This window comes from Eurosta solidaginis, chromosome 5 (assembly GCF_040869045.1).
Source record: "Eurosta solidaginis isolate ZX-2024a chromosome 5, ASM4086904v1, whole genome shotgun sequence".
Taxonomy (NCBI): Eukaryota; Metazoa; Arthropoda; class Insecta; order Diptera; family Tephritidae; genus Eurosta; species Eurosta solidaginis.
Window position 1 is genome coordinate 212970732 of NC_090323.1, and position 14383 is coordinate 212985114.

Consider the following 14383-nt stretch of genomic DNA (forward strand, 5'->3'; position numbering starts at 1 on the left):
TCATTCTAGAGTCACCCCTGGTCCACCTTTATGGCGATATCTTGAAAAGGCGTCCACCTATAGAACTAAACCCACGCCCTTTTAAAATACTCATTAACACCTTTCATTTGATACCCATATCGTACAAGCAAAGTCTAGAGTCACCCCTGGTCCACCTTTATTGCGATACCTTGAAAAGGCGTCCACCTATAGAACTAAGGCCCACTCCCTTTTAAAATACTCATTAACTCCTTTTGTTTGATACCCATAACGAATTCTAGAATCACCCCTGGCCCACCTTTGTGGCGATATCTCGAAACGGCGTCCACCTATGAAACTAAGGATTACTCCCTTTTAAAATACTCATTAACACCTTTCTTTTGATACCCATATTGTACCAACAAAATCTAAGGTCACCCCTACTCCACCTTTATGGCGATATCTCGAAACGGCGTCCATCTATGGAACTAAGGATTACTCCCTTTTAAAATACTCATTAACACCTTTCTTTTGATACCCATATTGCACAAACGAATTCTAGAATCACCCCTGGCCCACCTTTATGGCGATATCTCGAAACGGCGTCCACCTACGGAACTAAGGATTACTCCCTTTTAAAATACTCATTAACACCTTTCATTTGATACCCATATCGTACAAACGCATTCTAGAGTCACCCTTGGTCCACCTTTATGGCGATATCTCGAAAAGGCGTCCACCTATAGAACTAAGGCCCACGCCCTTTTAAAATACTCATTAACACCTTTCATTTGATACCCATATCGTACAAACAAATTCTAGAGTCAACCCTGATCCACCTTTATGGCGATATCCCTAAATGGCGTCCACCTATAGAACTATGTCCCACTCCCTCATAAAATACTCTTTAATGCCTTTCATTTGATACACATGTCATACAAACACATTCCAGGGTTTCCCTCGGTTCATTTCCCTACATGGTTATTTTCCCTAATGTTGTCACCAAAAGGATGTATCCAAAAACAATTCATGAACTATGTCGAAATTATTCCAAGAACAATCCCAAAATAGACCTGACACTGTTCCAAATTGGTTTTGAAAGAGTAACAGTACCGAAGAAATGCTTTAATTATCCCAAAGTTCTCCCGGAGCAGTCTCGAAATGATTCTGAAGCTTTCCCGAAAAGATACCTAAAATAGTCCCAAATTGATGCGGAGATTGTACCGAATTGGTTCAGAACTAGTCTCGAAAAGATTCTGGAGTCTCGAAATGTTCTCAAAACGGTGCCGAAGAAGTCCCAAAATTGTCAAAGAATATACGATATAGTCCCTAAATTCCCTATACTTGCATGGTGGCATTTAGCTCTATATTATTTGATGTGCACGGGCCCCATTTCTTTTAAAAAATTTAGAAACTTCCAGTTTGTTTGCAGCCTCCTAATTACATCATTAATTTTTGCTGGGAAGCTTTTTAAGGCTGTCAGCTGCCGTCTAATTCAAAATGAAAAAAAAAAAAAAAATGTCCCTAGATCTTTGTTATAATGCAGGCACATTTCTTACTACGCAATGGAGCTTAAATTTTCAAATAGGCACTACCGCACCTCTTAAACCTGTATGTAGTATATTAGCTATGTTTATAACAGTTTTGATATAGCGCTATTGCGAAAAAGTTACAAATTCAGAGGCCTCAAAGATCCCACAATCACCCAGCCACACTCACAGTTTATGATCTTCTTGTGGCGTAAAATATTAGTGTGAGCTTTTCCCCCCCTTTGTTGCTGCAATTAACATTTGCCTTTACAATGTATGCATGAATGCCAACTGGAAAGCGTATGAAATTCAATGCTATACAAAATTAGGAAAATGTATAACTGTAAATAATACAAAAAAACTTAAATTGAACATTTATAGTCACTTGGCGAAATTCTTACAAACTGTGAACTTTCTATTTTTACATTGATGACAAATACATAGGCAAATTGTAGAGTGTGACATTATATGCGTTTAAATTGTTGTCGCTATTGAGAAGTGTTAACTATATAACAGAAATGATATTTAGTATTTTAAGAATGATCTTTGTACTTAAAAAAATTACAACAATATTTGCGTTGAGCGATAAAGGCAATATGTTCGGTGAAACTTGTTCGTATACCTAATATCCCTATATTTTTATCTTTTCTCTCTTAAATCAAGCTATATTCCGGGCAAGACAGAATTATGTGAGACCACAGCTATTTGATATTTTATGCTCTCGAAAGAGGATGAGGCGAGTAACTTCTGTGGCCCATTGTATTGTTGAACTTGTTTACTAGTTGATCTCAGCAGTACGGAAATTTTAGAGGTTAGGTTAGGTTAAGAGCGCGTGCGCGCGTGAGACCCACACTTCCACTTGGAGACATTTTTGCCCATTGTGAGTGCCCTAAGTAAGTACAGGGTGGCGGCAAATTCGTTTAGCCCCATTACTTCCTAGCGGTCCTCAACGAACCACTTGCTTTCCCTGATGAACCAAAGAAGAAGCGAGACGTCCACCTTCCCAACCTCTGCCAGGCTGTCGAAGAAGCGTGAGACCAGAAATATGAGCCTACTTCTTTGAAGCGCCGGGCATCAGCAGAGAAAGTGGTAGATCGACTCCTCTTCTTCCTCATCCTGACAGCTTCTGTAGAGGCAGCTTGTTGGTATTCGCCACCGTCGCGTCGGAGCATTGGTGCGATAGCACAATGACCTGTCATGACACCCGTAACTACCCTCACCGCAGATTTGTTCAGTTTGAGAAAGAAGCTGGTGCCCCTCCTATCCAAGCATGGCCATAAGGACCTTGAGGCTTCGCAGTCAACCCTATTGGTCCATAGCAAGTCCGTTGCCCTGTTCTCATAATCGTTGATTCTCCCTAGGAGACAACTCAGCGGCGGAAAATTTAAGTTGACCGATAACTGAAGTATGTTTTAAGCAGATTCCGCCTCAAATGCAGCCGGTTCTCTTTACCGGAGTGACTGGGGTTTTTTAGTCAAACAAGGGATATCATTTCAATTAAAGCCGGCTTAATTTGTAGGGTGTAGCTCGAAATCGATCGTCCTTGGCGCAGCTCCTGCAGTATTGCTCCTAACACTCTCAATACGGAAAGCTGGCGAATCTGTCCTTCACATGATGAAAGGGAATGAAATTTTGCAGATCAACTTAAAAAATTTCAAAATTTTTTTCAAATTTCTATCAAGTCTTAATATCAGTCCACAAATCAAAGTCCAACATTCTAGGGGTAGTTTTTACTAAATAATCAGATTTTTTGTGGTTTCCAAAATGTTATATACGTATTAAAATGTAGGCATGGTTATCATCCGATTTCGCTCATTTTAAATAGCTATGGGAGATGAGTGCCGAGAACCCATATACCAAATTTCAATTAGATATCTCAGCATTTACTCAAGTTATCGTTGCCTTCTGGTGTGCTCCGCCTACCACACCGAAGATCCTGTGTTCACGCCCCGGTCAAAGCACCATCAAAAATTTTAGAAATAATTCTTTCAATTAGAAGACAATTTTTCTAAGCGGGTCGCCTCTCGGCAGTGTTTGGCAAGCACTCCGAGTGTATTTCTGCCATGAAAAGCTTCTCAGTGAAAAATCATCTGCCTTACAGATGCCGTTCGGAATCGACATAAAGCAAGTAGGTCTCACCCGCCAATTTGTAGGAAAAATTTAAAAGGAACACAGGTTATCGCGCCTTGCATATTTTTTATCGTGGCCGCAGACAGACGGATGAACAGACTGACGATCGGACATGGTTAAATCAACTGCTTTTTTCATCCTGAGCATTTTGATATATGGAAATCTATACTTATATCGATCCGTTTATGCCATTACGATCACCCGTTATGTTGCCAAAGTAATATACTCTGTGTGCAAATCACGCTGAGTACAAAAATTGTTTTTCTCGCTATATACCCGGTGGTCGAATATCGGAAATCCGGAGAAAATTTGAAGCCGCACACATTATTTTGTACGACAACTACACCCTCAAAGGGAATCTGCATTTTGCATATTCCGGCTATCCGGTAAAACATCTGTTAGCTGCGAACCTTTTTAGGATGTAAATATTTTAAGTACTACAATAAGAACATTTCTCCTTATATAATAATAATTTATTGCATACGTCACAAATATAACAAAACACATACCTTCTGACAATGTTATTAGAACAATAATCGAAATGATGCGTGTGGAACACCCTCACTGGACCTGTTTTATTACGTTGTAATTATTTGAATCGTGAGTCATGCAACTAGAAAGAAAAAAAAATTGGTAAATAAAAGTTGTATCATTCATAAGCATAAATTATTTAAACTACAATACGGCGACATAGATGATATTGAACGAGAAGCTGTCTCATGGCAGAACACACGAACTAAGAAGCTCAGGTAATTGATCACAATACCACGCTGACCATTCTGGTAAGCGGCCTTCGACACCATCTATGTATTCGCTTAAGGTATTTTTTTGGTGAAATAGACTCTTTAATTTTAAGTTTACCACTATTTAGTTTCGATTTCATTTACCTTGACTTTGTTTATATGCTAACTTTGCCCTTTTGTGGTTGACTATTTTTTGGCTTTTATCAAGGTATGGAATCGAAACCGAAACTTAGCTGAAACCGTTACAAAAAAATTTCAAGGACATTTTCAGGGCGGTGGGAGAGAAAGTTTCTAGATACAAATAATGCCAAACATTGACGGCTCTGGCGAAGCTTGCCGTCAGCTATTGTCTAACGTGACCAGCTCAATAATATTATACGATTCATCAGTGTGGTGCGGATCTAAAACGACCCACCAAAACAGATATACTAGCAGCTTACCGAATTACTGCAAACTGCAAGTGTTTATCAGATGGTGTTCGACGACACGAACTTTTCTTTATCTCGGAATATCCTAGTAGACCTGATGTAAAGTGAAATGGCCGATTAGAATGACATTGGAAACGAGCAACCATCTAAAGATGCCAAGAAAAACGCAAGCTCGTGAACAATAGTTAGGTGACAAGAACGATAGGAAAGAATAGAGGACAGAGCGCTGGATCTTCACATTAGTTCGAAATATATCGGAATGGTACCTTACACAGATAGAGTAGTCACGGCGGTTTTAGGAAGAAATTACATAGTCATAGAATAGTGGAGGATCCTTTCTGTCCACGTTGTCCACCGTATGCTGACGACTTTGACGTCATCAGCCTAAATACCCATGCCGTAAGTTTCTCTTTACTCCGAACTGGAATAAAAAGCTGAAAAGATGATGGATGAGGACAAAACGAAGTACCTGCTGTCATCAAGTAAAGAGTCAGCGCATGTGCGCCTTGGCAACTATGCCACTGTTGGCAGCTATAGTTTCGAAATAGTAAACGACTTTGTTTATTTGGGAATCAGCATTAACACAAACAACAACATCAGCATTGAAATCCAGTAAGGCATCACTCTGGCCCACAAATGCTACTTTGTACTAAATAGGCAATTGAAAAGCAAAGCCTTTGCTCGGCAAAAGAAAATGATGCTCTACAAGTCACTTAACGGAGCCGTCCTGGTATATGGTGCAGAAGCATGGACCATGACAACATCAGATGAAGCGGCTCTGGGAGTGTTCGAGAGAAAAGTTCTTTGAAATATTTACGGACTTCTATGCGTTGGTGACAGCGAGTACCGAGGAAGATTTAATATTGAGCAGTATGAGATTTACGCAGACATCTACATAATCCAGCGAATTAAAGCACAACGGCTACTTGGGCTAATCCATGTTGTGAGAATGAGAGATGATACTCCGGCTAAGAAAGGGTTTCTATCAGAACCCGCCTACGAAAGCAGAGGAAGAGGGCAGCTTCCACTTCGCTGGAAGGAACAGGTGTAAAACGATTTAAGTTCCCTTGGTGTTACTAATTGGAGCCAGTTAGCACAGCGGAGAAGCGACTGGAACGTCGTTTTGAATGGCCATAGCCGTTTAAACGGTTAAGCGCCAATCAAGCAAGAAGTAATTAATGTATTTGTTTTGTTGTTTAGAGTAATATACTCATTCGGTCCTATGTCGAACGCAAAGCCAGTGTCAACATTTTGAGAGGAAATCTTTAGAAATCGGTTTTTTGGTTTATAATTTATTAATTCCAAGCAAAGCCCATCATTTTACCTGTAAACATTGACCCTGCCTTTGCGCATTCTACATTGTTTTCTGTTTTGATTAGTTCGAGAGTAAGCTTTATGTACTTGTATTAATTTAAGTATTAACCAATTGTTCTATCTGAATCTCCACAAAACTACACACCATGCATAGGCTTTTAAAATATTCAAAAGTTTACGCAACTGAAAATGAGCTGCATAATTCACAATAAAGATGTAATTGCAATCAATCAATGTTGAGTGAATGTGATTGATTTATTTTGGGTAAAACTGAACCGCCGACAATTTCGCAAATGCGTTGCTTACCTCAAAATGAAAGCTTCCAAAAACTTAATATGTAAAAGCAACAACAAAGTCATTAACATTTAAATAATTTCAAGCGAAAGTAGTAAAAAACTGAGTGAGGTTGAAAGTTTCTTCATAATCTCTTCTGTAGACGCATACTCATGCTTTCTTTGCAGCCACTAAAGATGCGCAATTTATATAATGGGGTTTTCAACTTGTATTGTTTTATTATACCAGCAGCTCCGCGTGAGCTGCAACGCCTTACAGGCTGAGACTGTTGCTTGTCAGGATGTGGTGGATGGGGTACCAACTGCGGCTTTAACTGTTAGGGAATTCAATATTTACTCGGTGAGTCAAACGGTTATTACGAACATTACACGCAGTGGCATGGAACTACATTTTTATAAAAAAAAAACTGTCATGTTGTTCACCGAGAGGCTTGAAGTCATTAGCCTTTTTCTGTCACCTTTTGGAAAAAGGTGCTGGGCTGACATCACATCATGCCAGTTGTCGAGGTATGTCTGGTCATTTGTTGTTTCCAAGTATTTTTGGGGTTTACTATACTATTTCATCTATCCATAAGAGTTGGTGTGCTTACCCTGGAGTACCATCGATGCGTCTTAATTTTGGAACGATTCCATATGAAGAATCATCATACAAGAATCATCCACTCACTTGATGCTCAGCTGGTATGAAAACGATTAGAAATATCTCCACCGGGAGCTACTCGACACAATTTAGTACCTTATCCATAACTTCATCGTTGCCACGCAGCGCTTGGCGAATTAAACGAGTATCACCGCTAAATAGTATTATAGCTTGATTAAAAGTGTTCATGGTACCAGCAATTCGCAAAACACTCTTTTTTAAAAGATTCACATCGCTCGTATCGCACAATTTTCCAGGAGAGCCATTCCAAGATTTTAACTGCCATATTATGTTGCGCATATAAAGGCATATTTTCATTTTTATAGCACGTAGTAAATTTTTAACTGATCACAAAGATTTTTTTATACGACATGGATCATGATATTGGGTACGTTTATATGTTATTAACTCAAAAGGCTTGTTTTTTGAGTTATGACACTACCGAATAATATGGTAATACAATGGTAATACAATGGTAATACAATGGACCATTAAAGTTTGTCAGAAGGCTGTTCCTTAACTCGGCAGTGGCCAGCCAATCTAACCTAACAAAAATTTACTATATAGGTGTGATATTAACAAGCTTCGAGTTTTGAATCCTTCAAAAACTAAACTCTGGCCTACAGTAACACTCTCGGTAAGTAATATGAAGTAAGCTGAAAGCTTCTCTGAAAATTTTAATGGAGAATTGATATAAAATATATGTATAATCTTCTTAGAAAAACAAACATCAATACGAAAACAAAAAATTAAGTAAAAAAACTGTTTAAATCGGTAAGAGTTTCCGTTAGGGGAGAAAGAGGACCCGCCTGACACTTGCCATAGGGGTACAAATAGGACCTGTCAGACGGTAATTGTAAGACTACAAAGGTGAGTAGAAAATCTGCTCTACAGTACCCGTTTTGGAAGTTAAAGAGGGCTAGTCCGACACTACCCCTCCATGCATAAACAGATACAATTGGTCTCTTCATAGTGTAACGAATTTAGGGAACTCCGCTTATTTTACACCTTCTACTAACGCTCGTATCGCTAAACTGTTGAATAAAACACTCCAATATTCTGTATGACAAAATGGTCTTTATTAGACTGCTTTGAAAGTACTTTACAATTAAACTTCACTTCGCAACTGATAGCGTGTTCAAAACAAACTGATTCCTGCTTACTCAGCTTTCGCTCCTCTTATACTCTCTGCTGTCTGGTTCGCATACTTCTAGGCGTTTCTTCTTCTAGAATTTACTACTTAGTTACCAGCTATATACTTACTAGCTATAAACTACAGATGCATGTTTATAGCCTCTCGCATAGCAATATGCGCATGTATATGTGAGTAATACTTCCACCGATGATTGCATACTTTTGTGAGTATATCAGATATATGCATGTGTTTGTGCATATCTCTCCGCTTCTTGTATGTAGATATGTGTAAACATAATGATTGATTTGTTTATGTAAATAAAAGTGACTTTTTAGTATCGGCTTAGAGATGATAGTATGCCTTAGTGTTGATAATATTCGTCACAATAGGATATGCTCAAACAAAAAGAGATCACTCCAACCTATATATAGAGATCAAAGCTGGCTCTAGTCTCATAATTATTTGCGACTAATCTCGGACTCATGCTAGACTAATCGCATTTTTTGCAAAGAGGTATGGGGGGACACATCCATTGGTAATTTGATCACATTTTAGGGGTTGTTAAATGATAAAAGTCTTTCAGATCAAATATTTTTAGGTTACCGGATTGGTCTTTAGAAATATTTTTTGAACAAACGGTTAAATTGAGAATTTCTCTTCTATGAACAAACAATGGACCCTCATCATCATAAACCAACAAAACAAATTTAAACAAGTAAGGAAGGTTAAGTTCGGGTGTAACCGAACATTACATACTCAGCTGAAAGCTTTGGAGACAAAATAAGGGAAAATCACCATTTAGCAAAATGAACCTAGGGTAACCCTGGAATGTGTTTGTATGACATGGGTTTCAAATGGAAGGTATTAAAGAGTATTTTAAAAGGGAGTGCGCCATAGTTCTATAGGTGGACGCAATTTCAGGATATCGATATAAAGGTTAACCAGGGGTGACTCTGGAATGTGTGTTGTACGATATAGGTATCAAATGAAAGGTACTAATGAGGGTTTTAAAAGAGAGTGGCCCTTAGTTGTATATGTGAAAGAGTTTTCGAGATATCAACCAAAATGTGGACCAGGTTGACCCAGAACATCATCTGTCGGGTACCGCTAATTTATTTATATATGTCATACCACGAGCAGTTTTCCTGCTAAGATTCCAAGGGCTTTTGATTTCGCCCTGCAGAACTTTTTCATTTTCTTCTACTTAATATGGTAGGTGTCACACCCATTTAACAAAGTTTTTTCTAAAGTTATATTTTGCGTCAATAAACCAATCCAATTACCATGTTTCATCTCTTTTTTCATATTTGGTACAGAATTATGGCATTTTTTTTTATTTCTCGTAATTTTCGATATCGAAAAAGTGGGCGTGGTCATAGTCGGATTTCGGCCATTTTTTATACCAAGATAAAGTGAGTTCAGATAAGTACGTGAACCAAGTTTAGTAAAGATATATCGATTTTTGCTCAAGTTATCGTGTTAACGGCCGAGCGGAAGGACAGACGGTCGACTATGTATAAAAACTGGGCGTGGCTTCAACCGATTTCGCCTATTTTCACAGAAAACAGTTATTGTCCTATAATCTATGCTCCTACCCGACTTATGGCCTTAAAAGTATTCTAAACGAATAAAATGAAAAAGGGCGGAGCCACTTGTACTTTGTTGCACCATATCATTACTGGAGTTGAATGTTGACATAATTTACTTATATACTGTAAAGATATTAAATTTTTTGTTAAAATTTACTTTAAATTTTTTTTTTTTAAGTGGACGCAATGGACGTTCGTCCTCCGATTTTACTAATTTTTATTTATCACACGTACAGTAATAGGAGTAACGTGCCTGCCAAATTTCATCATGATATCTTCAACGACTGCGAAGTTACAGCTTGCAAAACTTTGAAACTACTTTCTTTTGAAAGTGGGCGGTGCCTCGCCCCTTGTCCAAAATTTTACTAATTTTCTATTTTGCGTCATAAGGTCAACGCACCTACCAAGTTTCATTGCTTTATCCATCTTTGGTAATGAATTATCGCACTTTTTCGGTTTTTCGAAATATTCGATATCGAAAAAGTGGGCGTGGTTGTAGACCGATTTCGTTCATTTTGAATAGCGATCTGAGATGAATGCCCAGGAACCTACATACCAAATTTCATCAAGATACCTCCAAATTTACTCAAGTTATCGTGTTTACGAACGGACGGACATGGCTAAATGAATTTCTTTTTTCGCCCAGATCATTTTGATATATAGAAGTCTATATCTATCTCGATTAGTTTGTGCCGTTACGGATTACCGTTATGCGAACAAAGTTAATATACTCTGTGAGCTCTGCTCAGCTGAGTATAAAAAATTGCACAATCTACCACCTTTCTCTTCCTCTTACTAATCTTTCAATATTTGCTTCATTTATCTCTTTTCTGTGTTTCTGTAATTTTACACTATTACTTGTTAAGAGTCAATTAATTAAATTTGTTTAATGAAACCATAAATAAAAAAATGCATGAAGTATGTCCCATCTGTCACGCTAAAGAGATTGTGTTAATAATCTGAGTATTATAATATTACGTGCCAACTCTCAGCAGTTTACTGTTGCTATTTAATACTTTGTAATCAATTGACAGCGGGGCAATTTTGACTGATTGACTGATTTCAGCGAAGCTTGTCAATCATAAATTTTTGAATTTTGATGCGTCAACTTATACCTTATACTTTTCAAAGCACTTGATGTAGTACCTTTCACATTGTTATCTATTAGTAACTTTCTAGACCTCTTTTTATACTCAGTTGAGCAGAGCTCACAGAGTATATTAACTTTGATTGGATAACGGTTGGTTGTACAGGTACAAAGGGATCGAGATAGATATAGACTTCCATATATCAAAATCATCAGTATCGAAAAAAAAATTGATTGAGCCATGTCCGTCCGTCCGTTAACACGATAACTTGAGCAAATTTTGAGGTATCTTGATGAAATTTGGTATGTAGGTTCCTGGGCACTCATCTCAGATCGGTATTTAAAATGAACGATATCGGACTATAACCACTCCCGCTTTTTCGATATCGAAAATTTCGAAAAATCGAAAAAGTGTGATTATTCATAACCAAAGACTGATAAAGCGATGAAACTTGGCATGTGAGTTGAACTTATAACGCAGAATAGAAAATTAGTGGCACCGCCCACTTTTAAAAGAAGGTAATTTAGAAGTTTTGCAAGCTGTAATTTGGGAGTCGTTGAAGATATCATGATGAAATTTGGCAGGAACGTTGCTTCTATTACTATATGTATGCCTCATAAAAATTAGCAAAATCGGAGAACGACCACGCTCACTTTTAAAAAAAATTTTTTTTAAAGTCAAATTTAAAAAAAAAAGTTTATATATTTACAGTATATAAGAAAATTATGTCAACATTCAACTCCAGTAATGATATGGTGCAACAAAATACAAAACTATAAAAAAATTTCAAAATGGGTGTGGCTCCGCCCTTTTTCATTTAATTTGTGTAGGATACTTTTAATGCCATAAGTCGAACAAAAATTTACCAATCCTTGTGAAATTTGGTAGGGACACAGACTGTATGACGATAATTGTTTCCTGTGAAAAAGAGCGAAATCGGTTGAAGCCACGCCCAGTTTTTATACACAGTCGACCGTCTGGCCTTCCGCTCGGCCGTTAACACGATAACTTGAGCAAAAATCGATATATCCTTACTAAACTTTTTGTAATTGATATTAGAGAAAAATTTTAAGTTTACAAACGGCGATGGTTACTAGGACATGTTTCTGAATTTCACTTCTTCATCAGCTAGCTTTTCGGGAGCTGAGCGTTGAACTCGAATCTCCAACATTCATATCAGTGCAAGCCTTTAGCTGCTTAGCCATATGAATGTCCCGTTGTTCGCTGTACAATTGATCTCTAAGAGTTGCCTTTTTGTTTATATTCCTTTTGATCAAAAACCATTGTATAAAGCAATATGAGCAAAGCTCGCTAATTAAATACATACTTACTAAACTCAGTTCACGTAATTATCGGAACTCAATTTGTATTGGTATAAAAAATGGCCGGAATCCGACTATGACCACGCCCACTTTTTCGATATCGAAAATTACGAGAAATAAAAAAAAATGCCATAATTCTGTACCAAATATGAAAAAAGAGATGAAACATGGTAATTGGATTGGTTTATTGACGCAAAATATAACCTTAGAAAAAAACTATGTAAAATGGGTGTGACACCTACCATATTAAGTAGAAGAAAATGAAAAAGTTCTGCAGGGCGAAATCAAAAGCCCTTGGAATCTTAGCAGGAAAACTGTTCGTGGTATTACATATATAAATAAATTAGCGGTACCCGGCAGATGATGGTGTGGGTCACCCTGGTCCACATTTTGGTCGATATCTCGAAAACGCCTTCACATATACAACTACAACCACTCCCTTTTAAAACCCTCAGTAATACCTTTAATTTGATACCCATATTGTACAAACAAATTCTAGACTCAGCCCTGGTCCACCTTTATGGCGATATCCCTAAATGGCGTGCACCTATAGAACTATGGCCCACTCCCTCTTAAAATACTCTTTAACACCTTCCATTTGATACACATGTCATACAAACACATTCCAGGGTTACCCAAGGTTCATTTTTCTTATTGGTGATTTCCCCTTATTTTGTCTCCATAGCTCCCAACTGAGTATATAATGTTCGGTTACGCCCTAACTTAGCCTTCCTTACTTGTTGATTTTAAAAACATTGAAACATAAGATTACGATTTCCAGTAGTTAGTATGAAGCTAGTACCGGGCAACAAATTTTAATATTTTCTTTTTGAAGCGTTGTTCTTCAATGTTCTAATACTGAAAAAGTACCAAAAATGCCAAGGGACGACGGAAACTCGTTCCTCAATAGTTCTAGTCATAACTAAGAATTCGTTGGTTTTTCACCCTGGTATGTCTCTTTAGAGAAAAGGCGTTGCCACGGGACCCTGAAACATATAAAAAAAACTAGGGGTAGGCGGAACAAATTTTATGATAATTTAAACACCTTCTTAAGATGCGCTTCGTACTCATCTCCAATTATTGAATAATATAGCATCCATAAGATTTGGCGCCCATCGTTATCATTATTAATTGGCGCCGTTCGGCCAGCACAGCACTATGCAAGCAACCTACTGCGTAAGCGAATTAGGCCGTTTCACAATAAGTCACGCTAACTATCACTATTTCTCGATAGCTGACTCCAATTGGGATCACCAAGGGAGGTTATTTTTTCCTTCATCTGCCTACCGCAACTTAGTGGAGGTCTTCCCCTTCCGCTGCTTCTAAACGGCGGCTTCGATTGAAGTACTTTCTTGGCAGGAGCGTCTTCGCATATTCGCATAACATAACCTAGCCAGGAAAGCCTTTGAGCTTTAATTCGTTGCACTTATGATGAGCGACTTATATAGCGTGGTTTTTGTTCGTCGAGAGATGATTTTACTTTTGAATTGCCTGCTTAGTCCATAGTAGCACTTGTTTTCAAGAGTTATTCTCCGCTTGACTTCTAAGCTGCCATTGATTTTGTTGTTAATGCTGGTTCTGCCAAAGCACGAATGAGCCAATTCCTCTTGGTCCACCTTCTGGTATAGAAACTCGTGCGAGATAAGGAGGAAATGGGAAAGGTGTAGGAGGATGGAGAGAGTAGGGGAGGATTGAGAGAGACAGGGACAAGGAGAGGAAAGGTATGAGGCAGAGGGAAAGAACCAGCGAGAAGGACAAGGACATTGCGTGAGAAGGTAGAGTATGTAGGAATGTGAAAGGAAGACGGGTAAGGGGAAGAAGGAGGAGAAGGCGGATAAGGGAAGAGAGAAAACGAGGGAGAAGAAGGAGAAAGGAAACAGAAGGATAATACGTATAAATAGGAGAAAGAGAGTGAGGGGAAGGAGAATGTGAGGTGAAAGTCAAAGAGAAGGAGAGGGAGAGAGCAAATGAGAAGGGTGATGAGAATGGGAAGAAGGTGACGGTGAAGGAGGAGGAGGAGGAGAAGATTAAGATAAGAATAAGAATAAGCAGAACATTACATACTCAGCTGCCAAATTACAGCTTGCATAACTTTAAAAAGTGGCTGGTCCCACGCCCACTGTCCAAAATTGTACTAAATTTCTATTCTGCGTCATAAGGTCAACCCACCTACCCAGTTTCATCGCTTTATCCATCTTTGGTAATGAATTATCG

The 14383-nt window shown here is 38.2% G+C and overlaps 1 protein-coding gene across 11 annotated transcripts in view; it reads right to left on the reverse strand.

The window, feature by feature from the left end:
• LOC137252423 (serine-rich adhesin for platelets) overlaps positions 1 to 14383 on the reverse strand; it is a 236989-nt gene that overhangs the window by 129538 nt on the left and 93068 nt on the right. For 9 of the 11 annotated variants that reach the window (XR_010953554.1, XM_067788079.1, XM_067788080.1 and 6 more), the window contains one exon: positions 4127 to 4230. The exons of the other annotated variants lie outside the window; for them this stretch is intronic. The gene's annotated coding sequence lies outside the window, so the exon portion shown is untranslated. The remainder of the gene's footprint in view (positions 1 to 4126; positions 4231 to 14383) is intronic. 11 annotated transcript variants of the gene reach the window in all.